This window comes from Musca autumnalis, unplaced genomic scaffold (assembly GCF_047663935.1).
Source record: "Musca autumnalis isolate F117 unplaced genomic scaffold, ASM4766393v1 scaffold_3, whole genome shotgun sequence".
Taxonomy (NCBI): domain Eukaryota; kingdom Metazoa; phylum Arthropoda; class Insecta; order Diptera; family Muscidae; genus Musca; species Musca autumnalis.
The window spans coordinates 239,677,489-239,689,537 of NW_027411866.1; the positions used below are offsets into that span (position 1 = coordinate 239,677,489).

General features: G+C 34.2%; 1 protein-coding gene across 3 annotated transcripts in view; it reads left to right on the plus strand.

The window, feature by feature from the left end:
- The window catches only part of CAH3 (Carbonic anhydrase 3), a 64,808-nt gene that overhangs the window by 36,465 nt on the left and 16,294 nt on the right, over nt 1–12,049 (plus strand). Inside the window, exon 1 of one of the 3 annotated variants that reach the window (XM_073977461.1) lies at nt 7,571–7,969. The exons of 1 other annotated variant lie outside the window; for it this stretch is intronic. The gene's annotated coding sequence lies outside the window, so the exon portion shown is untranslated. Of the gene's footprint in view, nt 1–7,570; nt 7,970–8,232; nt 8,359–12,049 lie in introns of those variants that run through there. One more of the 3 variants, XM_073977464.1, reaches the window with a different exon arrangement.

Below are 12,049 nucleotides of genomic sequence, written 5' to 3' on the forward strand. Positions count from 1 at the left end.
AAGAAAGGGTCTAACGAAGCACCCTTTCTTGAAGAAAGGGTCTAACGAAGCACCCTTTCTTGCAGAAAGGGTCTAACGAAGCACCCTTTCTTGCAGAAAGGGTCTAACGAAGCACCCTTTCTTTCCGAAAGGGTCTAACGAAGCACCCTTTCTTGAAGAAAGGGTCTAACGAAGCACCCTTTCTTGAAGAAAGGGTCTAACGAAGCACCCTTTCTTGAAGAAAGGGTCTAACGAAGCACCCTTTCTTGAAGAAAGGGTCTAACGAAGCACCCTTTCTTTCCGAAAGGGTCTAACGAAGCACCCTTTCTTTCCGAAAGGGTCTAACGAAGCACCCTTTCTTTCCGAAAGGGTCTAACGAAGCACCCTTTCTTTCCGAAAGGGTCTAACGAAGCACCCTTTCTTTCCGAAAGGGTCTAACGAAGCACCCTTTCTTTCCGAAAGGGTCTAACGGAGCACCCTTTCTTTCCGAAAGGGTCTAACGAAGTACCCTTTCTTTCCGAAAGGGTCTAACGAAGTACCCTTTCTTTCCGAAAGGGTCTAACGAAGCACCCTTTCTTTCCGAAAGGGTCTAACGAAGCACCCTTTCTTTCCGAAAGGGTCTAACGAAGCACCCTTTCTTTCCGAAAGGGTCTAACGAAGCACCCTTTCTTTCCGAAAGGGTCTAACGAAGCACCCTTTCTTTCCGAAAGGGTCTAACGAAGCACCCTTTCTTGAAGAAAGGGTCTAACGAAGCACCCTTTCTTGAAGAAAGGGTCTAACGAAGCACCCTTTCTTGAAGAAAGGGTCTAACGAAGCACCCTTTCTTGAAGAAAGGGTCTAACGAAGCACCCTTTCTTGAAGAAAGGGTCTAACGAAGCACCCTTTCTTGAAGAAAGGGTCTAACGAAGCACCCTTTCTTGAAGAAAGGGTCTAACGAAGCACCCTTTCTTGAAGAAAGGGTCTAACGAAGCACCCTTTCTTGAAGAAAGGGTCTAACGAAGCACCCTTTCTTGAAGAAAGGGTCAAACGAAGCACCCTTTCTTGAAGAAAGGGTCTAACGAAGCACCCTTTCTTGAAGAAAGGGTCTAACGAAGCACCCTTTCTTGAAGAAAGGGTCCATCGAAGCACCCGGGCTTTCAGAAAGGGTCCATCGAAGCACCCGGGCTTTCAGAAAGGGTCCATCGAAGCACCCGTGCTTTCAGAAAGGTTTCATCGAAGCACCCCTTCTTTTAGAAAAGGGTCTATCGAAGCACCCCTTCTTTTAGAAAGGGTCTTTCGAATCGCCCCTTTTTTCAGAAAGGGTCTATTGAAGCACACCTTCTTTCAGAAAGTGTCTATTGAAGCAACCCTTCTTTCAGAAAGCGTCTATCGAAGCACACCTTCTTTAAGAAAGGGTCTATAGAAGCATCCTTTCTTTCAGAAAGGTTGTATAGAAGCATCATTAAAGTTAGTGTAGGGTAATCTTATATTCGACATTGTACTATGTCCCGCCACTCGGCGATAAGAGGAAGATACCATATCACAGATATTCCCGCATGACTTCTGGGATGTTCGTTAGAGATTTATATTCGACTACTAAAGTACTTTATTTTTTATTCGAAGAGAGCAATAAGAAAAACAAATATTATCAGCCTTGTTTATCTGATTAACTGTCAATCAGCCTGGAGAGCACTTCTCAAGTATCGTATGTTGTTTTTGTTGTTTGTTGCGATATGATGGGACTAAGTGAAAAACTATGTTAATCCTAAATGCAATTTGTGTTTATTTGTGCTTTGCCCAGTTATTTGCGAGAGAGATAAGCGATTTTCGTTTTGCAAATATCACTTTATGACATACGTCATTTATAATCATTATTGCGATGATGATGATGATAATCATCATCACATTATCATTATTGGCGCTTTTATTTTTATCATCATCGCCACAATCATCATCTTCTCATTATAAAGCTATCGGTTGATTATTGCTAAGGTTATTGACTAAAACGAAACTGACGTCCATAAAACAAATATTCGATTATTTGAAATTTCTCTTTTAATCGGAGGTAAGTATTTTTAGAAATGCAAAACAGTAAAACAATGGAAAGTTACCTTAAAGATGGTAATTATTGGAAAGGCAATTGATATTTTTTTGAGCATTTTAATTATGGATTAAAAATTATAAAAACATAGAGGTACTTTAATGTGATAAAGCAGCAAGAACGACCTACAACAAAATTTAAAAATCGAGGGTCTTTAGAAGCGCCCTTTTCTTCAGAAGCAATCGTTCTTTCAGAAAGGATCTATAGAAACACACTTATTTTCGGAAAGAGTCGGTAGAAGACTGTTTCTTTTAGAAAGGGTTCATAGAAGCGCCCTGTCTTTCAGAAAGGATCGATAAAAGCGTCCTTTCTTTCAGAAAGGGCCCATAGAAGCATCCTTTCTTTCAGATATGGTCTGTTCCTTTACTTTTGAAAATTGTAAAACCAGCAAAAGTAGTAAAAGTTGTAAACTGCCCCCATATGAATTGTATGGTGTCTGAAGTAAAGGAGGAGTTCCAGTAAAAAGTGGTAAAACTTGAAGATTCTTGAACGTAAAGGAACGGAGCTATAGTGTCGATAGAAGCAACCAGTTTTTCAGAAGGGTCTACAGAAGCACCCTTTCTTTCAGAAAGGGTCGATAGATGTGCCTTTTCTTTAAGACAGGGTCGATAGAAGAACCCTGTCTTTAAGAATGGGTCCATAGAAGCACCCTTTCTTTAAGAAAGGGTCGATAAAAACACCCTTTCTTTCGATAGAAGCAAGCTTTCTTTAAGAATGGGTCGGTAGAATAACCCTTTCCTTCAGAATTGATCGTAGAAGCATCCTTTCTTTATGAAAGGGTCAATAGAAGCACCATTTCTTTTCCCCGTACAAACCAGTCTACGGCCGACAGGACCGAAAATATGGACGGGAAGGAATAAAACGAGACTCTAAAAATAGTTTAGGGAAACAAAGTAGAGAACTCCTCGACCTACTGGAAAGGCTTGATCCAGAAGAACATAACCGACGACGAGTTGGTTGCCACGGTGATTCCAACCATGTCTACTAAAAAGGAAGGAAAGTGGGCTCAATTGACATCAACCCCAGTTCCAACAGCGCCAGTTCGGTAGATATAGTCAAAAAACTTCAGAGACGGAATGCCACAGGGGCATTGACTGATGATCGAGACAACAAGAGCCAATGACTCTAAGGACCGATGTGTCAAATAATTTAAAGACACAAACCACTACAAGAATGCAGTGATGTAGTGATATCTTCACAAAATCGTGAGAAAAAAATCAGAATTTGCATTCTGAGAAGGAGGTCTTCTCCATCAAAAGTAAACTCCGGTACAGGCAACAATAAATTTGCAAGAAGTTGCCCTTACTTGCCTCGACGCGCCAGGTAACCTGTACCTGATGTTCCTGCCAGAATCGGGATCTGCTCAAGCTAAGGCCGAACCCAAGCTCGAAAGGTAGGAAAAAGGCCAAAGATCCTAACCCTAATCCGAACGAGATTCATAAAGGTGATCAATTGGCGTAGGGATCAAATTCTAAGACCAACTCGAACCCGAAAGAGAAGGGTAAATTAAAAGGACCATTTGTTTGTTGGACCGACTGAAAGAAAAAACCTTCTTCTGAGAAGACAGGCCACGTTCCGCAAAAAAAAACAAAGCTGTGACGCGTGCTAGCTCTTTGAAAGCTCGCACACTTCGCCCACGAAGACAATGGTTTCTCATAGAGTCAATCCTTGAGCAAATTAAAAAAAAACCTATCTCTTCTGAGAAAGCGAACCAAGTTCCGCACCAAACAAACTGTAAAGCGTTCTCGCTCCTACAAAGCTCCGCTCCATTCGCCCAAGTTGACAATGATTTCTCAGGGAGTCAATCCATGAAGAAATTTGAAAAAAAAAAACAAATAAAAAACTGTCAGTCGGCTTTGCCGACAGAGGTATACCCTCAGCCAATGTGAATTGAAACTTTCATCTACGGACAGATAGAATGTATTTAGCGTCTCTTCAGAATTTTGTGGCCCTTTTTCAACATTTGAACTTGCCGACAAAAATGTGGATTAGGGATTAACAGAAATGTTGAACTTTTGTGGGGGAGGTACCATTAGGGAGGACCGATATGGGCCATTTTAGAAGTTAAACTAAATTTTGACAAAATATTAGGAGATCCAATGTTGGTCCAAATTGGTTGCACCATTGAAGTTATATAGTCCTAACATTTTAGTTACATTTTTTAAATATTGGGGAGAAGTACCGGAAGTTGGGGACCGGTATTGCCCCATGAAACTATGTTTGGATTAAAAAATGACGAAGACCAAATGTTGCACCAAATCCGTAGAACAGTTCGAGAGCCACATATGGTGACATAGGGCTTTTTACGCCTTTCGGGATGTTTTCCCAAGAAATATGGACCTGCTTCCGAAAAAACGTTTACCGTCGTAATGGAGGTAGCGAATGCAAATCGCTTCAACAAAAATCAGAGAGCAGGTCTTAAAGTGAACTTATCCGAAATTTTGTGTGGGAGGTACCCAAAGGAGTGCACAAATATAGTCCATATTCAAACCTGATCTATATCTGGTAGATATATTAGGATGTGCAGAGTATGGATTACATCAGTCGCTACCTTCAAGATTTATCGTGCGCATATTTTTTCCGAAGATTTTTGAATTTTTGTGAGGGAGGTACCTGAAGGAGTGGACCGACATGGTTTATCTTCGAACTTAAACTATGTTTGGACAAAATATTACGAAGGCCAAATTTTGGACCGAATTGGCAGATCCGTTCGAGATTTATCTTGCGCTCCAACCACTACACACGGTGTCATAGGGTTTTGCACCTTTCAGGCTATTTTCTCAGGAAGTATGGACTGGCCCCTTATGAAACTTGTACCGTCGTATGGGGGACAGCGAATACAAGTTGCTACAACAAAAATCAAAGTATTCGATTTTTAAACTTCATCTAAGTCTGGTAGAACTTTCACGATGTACTAAGTGTGGCCAAATCGGTTACTCCCTTCAAGAGTTATCGTGCGCACAAATTTCCCGAACATTTTCGAACTTTTGTGGGGGAGGTACCGGAAGGAGTGGACCGATGTAACCCATCTTCGAACTTAAACTAAAGCCAAATTTGAACCGAATCGGTTGCTCCGTTCAAGAGTTATCGTGCGCAACAGCCAGCCAGACAGACGGACGGACATGGCTTGGGGTCTAAAACCATTATTTCGATGAGGCACATTTTGCCCGTATGGATATATGGATCTACTTCTAAGCGCAAATAAAACCCGAAAGGCAAGGGTAAAGCAGAATGTCAACCTCTAGGCACGTTCGCAGGCTGAAAGGACGATAAAGTGGTTGGGCCAAACGAAAAAATTATCTTCTGGGAAGACAAACCAAGTTCCGCTGTAAAAAAATGCGAAGCACGTTCCTTCTCCGATGGAAGACGATATTTTCTAAGGCAGTAAATTCACCTCAAATGAAACCGTATTTGGTCAGAAAGCCAAGAATGTAAGTACGCTTAGGCGATTGGGCCGACTGAGGAAAAATCAGCTTCTAAGCAGACGAACCAAGCTCCGCGAAAAAAAAAAAACTGTGAAGCATGTTGGCCCCTCCGAAGGTTGACACCTTCGTCTTAATATTTTCTAAGAAAGTCAAGGAGGAACAAGTAGGAAAAGCGTTAAGTTCGGTCGGGCCGAACTTTTTATACCCTCCACCACAAATTTCAGTCATTTCGGTGGAATAATGTGGCTACAACCTTCAAAATACCTAAAATCGGAAGGTACTGTTCTATGGGGGCTATATGATGGCGTGGACCTTTACCTACGAATTTCTGGGGGAAAGTTTTATACCCCAAACGAGGACTAAATACCAAATTTCAGCCATCTCGGTGTGATAATGAGGCCAAAACCTTAAAAATACCGATAATCGGCAGATATCGTCCTATGGGGGCTATATCAAAACGTGGACCTATATAAACATTTTATGGTAGAAATGTTTCTTAGCCTCTGGAAATGCAAAATACAAAGTTACAACCGATTTTGTTATCAAATGGGACTAATACATTCAAAATATATTAAAATGACGCGTACTTTATATGGGGCGTTATATGGGGGTAATACCAAAACGTGGACCTATATAAACCTACTTTGGTAGGAATGTTTTTTGGCCTCTAGAGACACAAAATACCAAATTACAACCAATTCGGTGGTAAAATGGGACAAATATCTTAAAAATTCCTTAAAACGACGACGCGTCATTTTGTATGGGGGCTATACGAAAGCGTGGACCTACGCTTTCAATATGATTCTTTCGAATTCTTTATGATCATGACGCGCTCAGATATTTTTCTGTGGGAAGTCGTGGTCTCTATAAAATGGATTTTATTCCAGTAGTTTGTGTTGACACCTGTTTATGTTACCTACCTCACAAACCCCTGCAAATTTAAGCTGGAAACGTTCAGAACATATTTTGTCTCTTACGAAAATGTAACTTCTTTTCAAAATTTAGGATCTGTTTATAGGACTTTTAGGTCAAACACCCATGTTTTTGGGTTTTATGCTGCCATAAGATTAGAGTATTTAGCTGTGAGCAAAGCTAAAGAGATTAGTGAAACAGGAAAGAAGCTTTAAGATACACTCTAAACTTTTTCTGTTGAATTTCACAATGATAATGATACGTAACAAGATGCGACACAAAAATGCGTAATTTTCAACAGTTTTGTTGTTGTAAGAATTTACGCATAATGTGTTTAAAACTTTACACATTTTTGTTGCGATTTTAGACACAATTTATTGTAATTTTACGCAGTTTTATGTGTAAATTTCAGCAAATGTATGCTTAATTTCTGAATGTATTTAATAAAACCGCATTTTTAATATGAAGGGAAAATTCATTTTTATTCCAACATATTTACATGTACTTACTGAACAAATATACATATACGAATACCATCTGACTTCTCGCTTTTAATTTTTTAGACGCTTTGTGAAAACGCAGTTTGTGTTTAATTTTAAGCATATTCTGTTGTAAATCCAATTTTTACAATAATTTATGTTTGAAATTACGCATTTCTGTAAATTGCACTACAATTTTTTAATTATTACGCACCTCTTAAAAAATCAACAAAAAATCACAGTGATTTCAATTGCGATTTTCAACAAATAATTTAGAGTGTATGTCCTGGACATCAGTATCGCTAATTTAGAACAGTAGTGTGTTTCATAGCCTACACTCCCCTTAACTTTCACCACAATGATCTTTAAAAAATAAAAAGTATACGACCTTCACACCCAATTTTACTACATTTGCGATTATTGAATATTTGCGACATCATTCATTTCACGCTTCAAAAAAAAAAGAAATTTATGATCCCCGGCCATAAACACAAGAATTGGCAGGAACAAATTCCTGCTTGCCCTCATATATTTCGTTTATGGGTTAATCGTCCGTCTGAGTATGCGGTGCTTGAAAATGTTTGTTCACCGACTTTAGAGGTTTTTAATCGCTGTCTAATCAGTCAAAATTGATAAGAACAATTCTAACGAGATTTGCTGCCGGTTATTATCTACGAGTACAACAAAAATTCGTTGTTGTTGTTCTCCTCGTGCTAGAGATAAGTCGTCGTTCCGCTCAGGTACTCGTGCATTTTTGTCACCTTTAGATATTTTTTTTTTATTTATTCAGAAAAAAAACACAGAAACCACGGATTATTTCATTTACAATTTAAACGGCAAAGCGTGTAGACGCGGCGAAACATCTGGTGGAGTGTGAGAGTGAGCGGCAACAACTACAAAGAAAGAATAACAAAAATTATACAAACCACCTATAAATTCACGTGATTCTTCTCTAACTGCGGGAATAAAAATAATAATAAAATAATATTTAAATTGTGTGTGTGTGCGTGTGTTGAGCATTTCGAGTGATCTGGAAAAAATAGTTAATTTTTGCGGAAAATAAAACAAAAATTAATTTTACATGGAAATAAAATGTAATTATCTATTTAAATTAAGTATTTAATTAACATTAAATATCTAAAGAAATAAAAACAATTATTAATAAAGTGCGCCAAAAGTGTATTCAATATAAAAAACTGAAATCTATTGCAACCACAAATCAATAATGAAAAACAAATAACAATTTTATGAATTTGCAATTTGTGTTACATTTTTTTACCCATCGGTCGTTCGACAGACATATTGCAGCTGACATTGTTCGTACCGGCAAATGACAAAGCACCAATTGAACTTAGTGCAGTGTAATTTTTTGCGGTTTTAGTTCAAAGTTTATTGCTCCAGTTTAATGTTAGTGCGGTTAAAGTGTTCACAAATAAAACAAAAATAATATTTGATATTTTTATATATTAAAACATTAATTTTTGTGAGTTTATCAACAATTCTTTACACCTTAAAATATTTGTTAAATACTTTTTTTCAATAAGCATCATGGTAGAACAATATAAGGTAACAGCAATACGCAGCTGACTGAACTGGGTTGTAATGTTAGTGTCAAATTTTCGTACGACATTCCATATATTTGTTTCTATTTTCCATGTATATTAGGGATAAATATATTTTGAGGAAAAAATATGTCATTCCGAAAAAAACTATTTCCCATAAATACTTCTTCATACCAAGGACATGTAACCCCATCCAAGTCCGAACAACGCGCCGCACACTAAAACACCACTTACAGAGGCGGTACAGCATTTGTTAATATGAGTGCTATTTTGTTAAATTAAAAAAAAATAATAAAGCCCTAATAAAAATGTGCCTTTTGATTTCAAAAAAAAAAAAAAAAAAAAAAAAAAAAAGACTTAAACAGCTTCACCTTTTTCAATGAATTTCCAGCGATCCCAAAGATTTTTGCAAGAATTCTACCTTCTGTACGAAATTATCCATTTAGTGGAATGATATGGAAATATTCAAATTTAAAATGAAAGGAATTTTCATTGACGTTTTCAAAATATTTTATGAAATGTGAAAAATATTAGTTTTTTAAATTCCAATAATTTATAAATATTTCCTTCTTTTGTTTACATTTACCGGTGACACTAACGTTACAAACAAAAACAATTTTCTATGTGGTTGTTGCTGAGTTGTATTTGTTGTAGTATTTGCTTTACCTTCTTTGTTCTACCATGAATAAGTGTGGATTTTTAACTATTTTTTCAATAAGCGTCGATTTTTTTTAATATTTTTTTTTTCAATAAACGTAGATTTTTAAAATATTTTTTAATAAAAGTAGATTTTTTAAATATTTTATTCTAAATATTTTTTTTCGATAAGCGTAACTTTTTCAAATATTTTTCAATAAACGTATTTTTTTTAATACGTTTTCAACGAACGTGGATTTTTTAAAATATTTTTTCAATGACCGTTGATTTGCTAATATTTTTTCAAAAAGCGTAAAAATATATTTTTTCAACAATCGTGGATTTTTTTCTTCTTAACCAATCGTGGATTTTTTAAAAATATATTTTTTCAGACTAAGTTTATAATATGTTGTACCTTTATAAACATGTCATAGTAAAAATAATATTTTTTCAGCAATCGTAGATTTTAAAAATATATTTTTTTCAAAAATCGTGGATTTATAAAAAGACATTCGTTCAAGATTCGTTATTTAAAAAAAATATTTTTTTCAACCATAGTAGATTAACAAAAATTTTAACAATCGTGGATTTTTAAAAAATATAGTTTTTTTCAACAATCGTGGATTTTTTAAAAATATATTTTTTTCAACAATTGTGGATTTTTTAAAAATATATTTTTTTCAACAATCGTGGATTTTTTAAAAATATATTTTTTTAACAATCGTGGATTTTTTAAAAATATATTTTCAACAATCGTTGATTTTTTAAAAATATATTTTCAACAATCGTGGATTTTTTAAAAATATATTTTTTTCAACAATCGTGGATTTATAAAAAAAAAACATTTGTTCAACAATCGTAGACTTGATTTTTGATTTGCTTTTTTAAATTTTTTTTTTTTTTTTTCAAAAATCGTAAATTTAAAATAAATTTCAACAATCGTGGATTTTTTAATTTTTTCAACTATCGTCGATTTAAAAAAAAATATTCTACAATCGTAAAAAAATCAACAATCATGGATTTTAAAAAAAATCAACAATCGTGAATTTTTTACAAAATATTTTTCCAACAATCGTGGATTTATAAAAAAAAAAATATTTGTTCAACAATCGTTATTTAAAAAAAATATTTTTTTCAACAATCAGATTTAAAAAATATTTTTTCAACAATAGTAGATTTAAACAAATTCAACAATAGCGTATTTTTGTAAATATATTTTTTCAACAATCGTAGATTTATAAAAAACAGTGGTTCAACAATTGTAGATTAAAAAAAAAATTGTTCAACAATCGTAGACCATAGCCGACCAAGAAGAGCGAGCGCTTAAATTGTTTATGTTTGGGTAAAATTACACTGACAGAACAGAACAGGGTGATGATTTTCATATTGAGTATGAAATGAAAAACAAAGGAAAAAAGTTGTCACGGCGTGTTAGCGTTCAGAGCCAAACATAGTGGTGGGTGTGTGGGTTCGAATCGTCGGCTTTCCTTTTTCATTTGCATTATAGATCATAAAAAAGCTCGATTAATAAATTAAAAAAAAAAAAAAACTAAATATGATCTTCGCCTAAAAAGGCAAAATTTTCAAATAGAAAAAATATATTGTTGGCGCGTTCGCTTTGTATGACTAAAATTAAAAATAATATACAGTGAATCACAGTCAAAAGTATCCACTTTAGTTTCTTTTATTAAATCTGCGATTGCTAAGAGTTAATTAATGATAGCGATTTCAACTTTAAAATTTCTTCAAATGCATTGAACAAATTGTTTACGGTTCTAATACAAATTAGCATTTGACTTGTGTCCCTTATATCAGTGCTTTCATCAAAGCAAACAGATACAGATACCGCATTTCAAATCCTCTCCTTTGTTTATATACATTTTTTATTGTTGCATTGTAGACGAGGCATTCTGCGTCATTAAAAATATTAATACAAAACAAAAAATCATTTTCAAATTCTTCCCTCCACATATTTGCTGTACAACTGCAAAATCTTTTCAGTGTACCCAAAAAAAAAAAAAAACGGCATCAACCTGCTTGCATGACATTCAGTACAAGACTGAAGTAAAAAAATCAAAACATTTGCTCTCTTACTTTGCGTTCGGGTCGCGTGTGTGTGATTTGCCGAAAAACTTCGTAACCATATCAATACCTACGAACGGGTTTGTCGTAGACTTGATTTCTGATTTGCTTTTTACATTTTTTTTTTCAAAAATCGTAGATTTGAAACAATTTTCAACAATCGTGGATTTTTTTAATTTTTTTTTTCAACAATCGTAGATTTAAAAAAAAAATATTCTCAATCATGGATTATTTAAAAAAAATCAACTATCTTGCATTTTTTACAAAATATTTTTTCAACAATCGCAAATTAAAGAAAAATTCAACAATCGTGGAAAAAAAATTTTAAAAAGAATTTACAACAAATGTATATTTAAAAAAAATTAACCAAATGTAGATTTTTTTAAAAATAATTCAACAATTCTGGATTTGAAAAAAAAACAAATGAATTTAAATTTAATTTAAAAAAATGATCAGTCGTAGGTTTTTTTTTAAAATCAACAATCGTTGATTTTTTAAAAAATATTTCTTAACTATCGTAAATTTTTTTGAAAATTGTTTAAAAACATTTTTCAACAAGCCTGGATTTAAAAAAAATCAACAATTAATTGTGTATTTAAAAAATTGTTCAACAATTGTGGATTTAAAAAAAAAACGTTCAACAATCGTGAGTTTTTTAAAAATATTATTTTTCCGAAAATCCTGGAATTTTTAACAAAAATTTTTTTCAACAAATATTTTCAAATATTTTTTCAAGATGATATTTAAGAATGTATTTTAGAATATTTTTCACAAATAAAAACATTTTTCTCAATAATTGTGGATTTTTTAAAAAAAAAAATTCTGAATATTTTGGGATTTTTCAAAAATTGTTTCTTTTTTCAAGAAAATTATCTCAATATTTTTTGATTTAAA